Source organism: Diospyros lotus, chromosome 14 (genome assembly GCF_014633365.1).
Source record: "Diospyros lotus cultivar Yz01 chromosome 14, ASM1463336v1, whole genome shotgun sequence".
NCBI classification, from domain to species: Eukaryota; Viridiplantae; Streptophyta; class Magnoliopsida; order Ericales; family Ebenaceae; genus Diospyros; species Diospyros lotus.
Genome location: NC_068351.1, coordinates 8,279,690 through 8,286,961, shown reverse-complemented (window position 1 = coordinate 8,286,961; position 7,272 = coordinate 8,279,690). Strand labels below are relative to the sequence as shown.

General features: G+C 31.2%; 1 long non-coding RNA gene across 6 annotated transcripts; it reads left to right on the top strand.

The window, feature by feature from the left end:
- Positions 1-1,955: 1,955 nt before the first annotated feature.
- Positions 1,956-6,870, top strand: LOC127789735 (uncharacterized). 6 transcript variants are annotated; one of them, XR_008020640.1, is made up of 5 exons: positions 1,956-2,133; positions 3,566-3,613; positions 4,197-4,286; positions 4,415-5,470; positions 6,643-6,870. It is a non-coding gene; the product is annotated as an uncharacterized LOC127789735 (long non-coding RNA). The 6 variants fall into 6 exon arrangements; XR_008020641.1 differs by lacking the exon at positions 6,643-6,870 and having other exon boundaries at positions 4,415-4,479; positions 5,069-5,499; XR_008020642.1 differs by lacking the exon at positions 6,643-6,870 and having other exon boundaries at positions 4,415-4,499; positions 5,069-5,499.
- The last annotated feature ends 402 nt before the right edge of the window (positions 6,871-7,272 follow it).

The following is a 7,272-nucleotide window of genomic DNA, read 5'->3' as shown; positions in this document are numbered from 1 at the left end:
AAATTATTATAAAAAAGGTAAAATTCTTTAAACTATATATCATAAAAATTATAGTGTATATATATTATATTATAAATATATATACAAAAAAAATTACTGCATACAAATTCTTATCCTTATATACTAATCATGAATTTTGAATTGTGGTGTTGAGTATAATTAAAATGTTATCCAACAATGCCAAGACTATACCTACTATAATGGTTGGCATCGAATCTGTAAGTATAGGAATTTATTTAGTTATTTTAAAAATAGAATGATCAGTTTAGCCCACAAGATAAAGTGCAATAATGAATTCCCATGGGCTACAGTACAATGGTTAATTTAGCATTCATTGGCCTTTTTGACCCTCGGACAAAGTGCAATGATTAATTTGGAACTTTACTTGAAGGATATTAATAAATATTTTGAATAATTTTCTCTTTTAAATATGTATATTATTTTTATTTTTAAAATAAATCATCTTTATCAACTGAGCAAGTTGCCAATTAAACAAGATCAACGGCTGAAATTTGATTTAAGCAAATCCAATGCTCGAGATTTGCCGGTACTGATGATAAATTTGGTTGGTACTGTAAAACTCCCCCTAGCTAAAACCAGCCACTTGATCTATTCCATTGATTTATCTGAATATGAGAAAGGTCTGTCATCTCTTACTGTCATATCTGCTTTCTTCATGGCAAAATGCACGACTCGATCATAAATCTGCCCATTTTTTTTTTTTTTATTACGCTTCATTATTCACCTTTTCAACTATCTTATCTTCAGAACTATATAGAGGAGATAAATTATGGAATGTATCCAAGTGACCAAGATGATAGATTTTAGCAACACTAATATTACTTCTAAAATCTTTTAAAAAAATATTTTATTTTTCTCAAAAATTAAAATCATATTAAAAATCTTCAGACAAACCTTTAGTCTGTCCCTTTGCCACACAACTATGCTCGACGTGATAAATCTGCCTATCTTTACAAGAGCTACAAGAAGACCAAGACTCCTTCTGTGCTACAAGAAGACAAGAAGACCAAGACTTGAGAACGAGCAAAGGACAAAATTATATTTATATGAATATATATAATATTAAAGACTCTGGTTAAAAAGTAAAGCCAAACGAGAGCCGATATATCAACCTTTCAAATCCTTGGCAGCCACAATTATTGTAGGAAATAATAGTATGAAGTAATCGGACGGTAGAAACTTGATGATTAATTCTTGAATGCAGTATCTTTCATCTAAATTAAAGTAATGATTGAATGATATCCGGATCAACATTAACTGAGATCATGTTGAACGTATATACGTGATGGGTTGGCTAATTACACTACAACAAAAATAGGCATTAACGATCAAAAATTAGCAACGATATTAATTTTGGTCGTTATTGTAGTACTATTAACGACTAAATATAAATCCCGTCGTTATAAGATAACTTTTAACGACAGGCAAAATAAATCGTCATTAATATACCATTTTTCCGTCGTTAATGACTAAAATTTTTAATTCAAACCATAAAATAACAAAAAAAATTATTAAAGTTTAACTAACACTTATATAAGCAATTATTAATATAATTATATTTTTTATAAATGCACAAATATAATTATTAAACTATGATAATTGAGCATTAGTTATTTATTAATAATATAATATATTAAAAAATATGAACAAATTAAAAAGAGTAGAATTTATCAAACTAATTTATTATAATTATTAGATTTATTTATAATATAATTATATTTTTAAATAAATATTAATTTGATTTAATAATTTAAATTATTTTATCAATTATTATAATCATAAATTATTTTATTTTTATCAATTAAATAATTATTAATATTAATTTCATAAATTATTTTATTTTTTATTAATTAACAAATAAATGTTTTAAAAAAATAAAAAAATAAAATAAAACTAAAGGCGAGAGTCCCACCTCATTCCCCTCAATTCCCAAATGCCCTAATCCCTCCCAAATCCCCTAATTTCCAAATCCTTCCCAAATCCCCTAATTCCCAAACCTCCTTGCTGAATCCCGACCATCTCTCATCCAACGCCTCAACGTCGTCGCCACCTCCAGCTCCGTCACCGTCGTCTCTCATCCATCGCCTCCAGCTCTATCACTGCCTCAACTCGGTATGTTACTTCATTTCTGTTTTACATATATATACATATATATACAACAAACTTTGGTCACGGCCATCCACCTCCTAGAACATCGCCCCATCTCTCCGCGTCGTCCCCACTAAAGCTGAAGGGCGTTTGTGGGTTGTGGCATATAATTGAAGTTCAGTATGTTTTCTAACAAATGAATGAATAAACAAAGTAGAAAGTGCAGTAAGGGGGAGTATGGGGTCCCTGGGATGTGTGTGTGTGTTCTGTGTATAAATATGGCGACCAACTGCAATGGGAGGGGGGAGAGAGAGAAGGGGGCGGTGATGGCCTTCTGCAATGTTCATGCCTGTTGTCTTCATTCAATCTCTATTTGATGTTCTTTTCCAGTCTTTTACTAATGGAGAATAGAACATAACTGGGACATATATATATATATATAGTTATCCTAATTAAATCTATACACCAAAGTTGCTTTCTTCTCCTCGTTGATCATGTTAAACTAGAGATTTAATTAATTGCATCCTAAGGTAACCGTCAAAAGTGATATCAACGTTTAAACTTAGGGGACTAATTAATATATATTTAAAACCTTGGCATGCAAATATATTAAATTATGTTGTAGTTTCATAGTGTTTAATTGAATCTCACTTTTTCAACGACCCACATCTTCATTAATAAACATTACCTTAAAATGTACGTAATTTTTGAATCTCACATGGAGATAAGTCTAAATTAATAGTTAATTATATATGTATGGGAATTAGTTTATGGAACTGCTAGGCTTTTGATATTTCTCTCATCCATATCCATAAGGTGGATAGTAATGACAGACACCTAGCAATAATTAATGAAGCTTGAAATTAATATTAATAGTTAATTATAGGTTTTGAATATTGGAGCAGACATTTTGCATCTAATTTAGTTGCATGTCTTTCAATGATTCTCTGTGACTGCTTCTTGAGAAAGGAACATAATCTTGAACTAAGGTCTTGTTGATGTTGGTTGTTTACTTACTGCCTACACACATGCATAAATAAATAATACAACTTCTAATTATATTAAGTAACGGAGAAAAGACAAGACATAAGGAAAACCAAACTATTTCACTTAATAATGTAAATAAAGAGATTGAAAAATATTTTAAAATATTTTTTTATTTTTATTTCTTTTAAAAATATTTTCCCATTGTAGTTTAAATTATATATCTTTGTGCCATCCATCTCCTCCTCCCCAAACAAGCACGGCATTAGGGAGACAGAGAAAGAAAGAAAGAAAGGGAGAGAGGCGTAGTATTGTCTTTTGACATTAGGAGGTAGCAGCGAGCGTGTCTTCAATTAGTGTGTTCAGATTCTGTGTGAGAAAATGCAAAAAATGTTGTCGCACCCACCCATCCTCCCTCCCTATGATGCTATTTTAGTGTTATATGTAATTAAAATGTTTCTTCTTTCTATAGTTTTCTGAAGAAAGGAGGAGGAAATGGCTTTGTGCTTTCTGAAGAAAGGTGAAAAAATTAGTATGCTTTTGTTTTGAGTTTTTGTTTATAGTACTATTTTGACAATCAATGCAAAAAAAAAGAGTTTGATGTCATTCTTTAATGTCATTCTATAAAACATCTCCACTATTATTGTTATATTGTTTTGGTGAAGTACAAGATTTTGACTTCTTTTATGAGATAATGGCACCTAGTAAGGAGTTGATGAATCTTGTCAATGATCGACTTAATGAAACTTATCAAATAGGGGTACAAAAGTTTCTAGATTATGCTTTAAAGAAGTTGGGTGCCAAAAATAAGATTCGATGCCCATGCACGAAATGTTGCAATACTGATCTATATAATTTCCCATGCCGATTTTTGAAAGGTAATGATCACCTTGTATTAGCCAATCAAGCATCCCAAGTATTTTATATGGATGACAACTACATCAAAGGATGGCATGTAGTTACAAAAACACAGCCTCGTGATTTATATAATTTCCCATTTCAAAAGGATGATGACATTGATGATGCAAATCAAACATTTGAAATCAGTCCTCAAAATGCATCAATCCCACCTGAATTTCAAGCTTCCAACTCAATGGATATAGGTGATAATGTGCATTGGACAAGGACAGACACGGACCCAATGGTCGTTAACACAACTATTTATTCAAAGAAAAGAAAGGAAAGAAACTAAGGTATTGAATTTTAACTCTTTTGCATTTACTTTTATATGTGCATGCATATATTGCTCATACCTAGTTTTATTTTACATGCATGTTTATTTTGTTATATGTTACTAATTTATTTTGGTTGTGCTTTGTAGTAATATGAAAGAGACAAAAGACATGGAAGGCTCAAAGACTGGCAAACATGTCTTCATACCTCTAGGTACTTTACTTAGAGGAAAGGTAAAAGGGTTTGTCAACTTCAAGGCCAACATGTTCTTCTAATAGAGGATCAAAAGTCCCTATCAAAAAGAAAAATGAAAAAGGAGCTGCCAGACAAAATAGGTGTGACTGCTTTAAATTGAGACTGCCAGACAACTAGAATAAGATAATGTTGAAGGAGATGTTATGAATTAGAACTTTAATTTCTTTCTTTTTTGCTCAAAAATCAGAACCTGTAGGATGATGAGAAGTGCACAATCGCATAGGATTAGGTGGAAAAGTGTTGTTGAAATGTAAAATTTGGTGGTAAATGGGGTCTTGAACAATAGTGGTGAAGAGAAATAGTAAGAATAACAGAAGAAAGAAAATAATGGGGTTTCTAGCCATAACTAAAGAAGCTTTTGATAACTTCATAACAAAAATTGTTTATGTACCTATAATGGTTAACACCATACAAGCTTTGCATTTAATTTCTTATTATTAAAAGATGACATCTTTAGATTGAGTTATTATATGTATTTAACATGAAAATGCATTAGAGCTTCTTACCAATGGGAATGCTATTCTAAAGATGCTTTTACTTTTGTCAGGTTAGTCACCATCCAATGATTGTAGCATGCCACATTGTGAAGGTACAGGATGGAAATTCTAGGGAGATAGCAATCTTAAAAGCAAGTTTTGGGGTCGCTCAATTCAACTTGATCCTCTTGGTGTGTTAACCTTGGAATTTGATGATGGACAAGTTTTCCAATGGAGTAAGGTATGGCCCAAAAGAACAATGCAAATTTGGCTCTGCATCATTATATTTTCATTTTTCTCACCTAGTATGAAGTTTGAGTTTCTCTTTTCAAGTAACGACTTCCATATACAATCTAATATTAGGAAAACTGTACTGCGATCACTATGGCATCATGCATATACAGGGGAATCGTAACTTCTCTTGTAAGCTAAAATTCAAGGAACAATCTATCATAGACCACAATCCTCACCAGGTGCTCTCTCTCTCTCTCTCTCTCTCTCTCTCTAAAAAGGAAAGAAAAGAAAAAACTAGGGCGTATGAACTAATTTAAGACTTGAACAGTGTGATGGATATGTTTCAAAATAACACAGATAGTTAAGATTTTGATATTGTAGTAATAAGGAACCAGAAATTTGAACCCATTTTAGGAGAAAAAAATAGGATTAGGAAGCTAGAAGCCTAGTCAATTTAGGATAGGAATATTCCCTGGCTGAGTTTTATTTTTCTGACTCCTATTAGGATTATCAATTTTCTTGAATAAATAGGAGTATAATCAGAATTTTTTTATGTTTTATTAATATTGATTATACAGAGTATTCAGATGTGCTTCTCCCATTCTTCTCAGGGATTTTTTGCACCTTTTTCTCTATCTGATTCTTCTTCTCTTTCTCCTTGCTATTTTCAATAGTAAGATCATAAAGTGGAAATCATGGTAGATGATAATAGAACATTTTTTCAGAGGAGAATGAGGAAAGTGGAAAGAATTATGAGAAACTGTACAAAGTAGCCAAAGTGAGATGCACCCTCACCTTTTTTGGAAATAGATCTAATTATCCGTGTTGAGGTTGCCTTCAATTTAAAATTTAGATGATCCAACCAAAGTAAAACACAGAGGATTTTTATGTCCAATTCTGACCTATCTTATTCTCAGATGGGGTGGGGGACATTAAGTGGTGAGTGTTGTAGAATCTTAATGAGATTTTGAGTTTGGGTAAATAGGGGTTGAGTGAGATAGTTTTACTCTTTTGTAACCTATTATTCGCATGGTGAATTTGTGCTCTTTTACACAGGATGTAGGCACATTGCCTAGTCATGCTAAATCTTTGCGCATCTGATTTTGATTCTGTGCATGTTACAAAATTTGTTTGTGTTTGATTTATTCCCTAACAAGTGGTATCAGAATGATCCCTTACAATCTGTCCCCTTCATTTTTGTCGAAATGTTGTATGAGATATACCTGGGCATTTTCCATAGTTACTTCTAACCCAAAGATATGAAATTCTAATTTCTACTTTGTTTCAGTGATTGCATATGTAATTGGGTGTCTTTAAGTGTAATAGTTGTGGCGCAAAACGAGAAGAGGCTTACCGTCCTACCTGTCATTAATACTTCTTTGACTCTAATTTTATGTTTTTTTTTTTGTAGGTCAATGAAATAACAAGACTCTAAAGGAAGCAACTACTGTCTTGGAGTACATGAACAATTTTATGACTATATATAGTGTTTTGTTGTACATTTTTTAATAGTATATATGATTGTTAAAGTGTTTTTTTTAGTTGAACATATTTTTTGGTGTAATTTGTTGATAATTAACACTTATATATATACTACTTTCGGTGTGTAAATGCTAATGGATAATGATTACTTTAGTGTTATTTGAATGACATGTTTAATTTTATGAGTTTTATTCCGATTTGATATGGATAATGATATATAAGTTTGGTGGTTTATATTAAAAAAGATGTTTTTGTCATTGATGACTAGCAATTGTTTTCATACTATTAAAAAAATAAAAAAATAAAAAATATATTTTTTTTTAACAATAGGATTCATACCGTCGCTAATTGTTCATATTATTAACGAGAGGAAATATTATCGTTATTGGTTTGTGTTTTGATAACTAAAAAGTTATTTTTAACGACAGGAATTATATGGTCGCTAATTGTTTAGATTATTAACGACGGGAAATATTGTCGTTATTGGGTTATAATTTGGTAGTTATTAATTATTTTTAACGACGAGAATCATATGGTCGCTAATACAATTAACGACGGG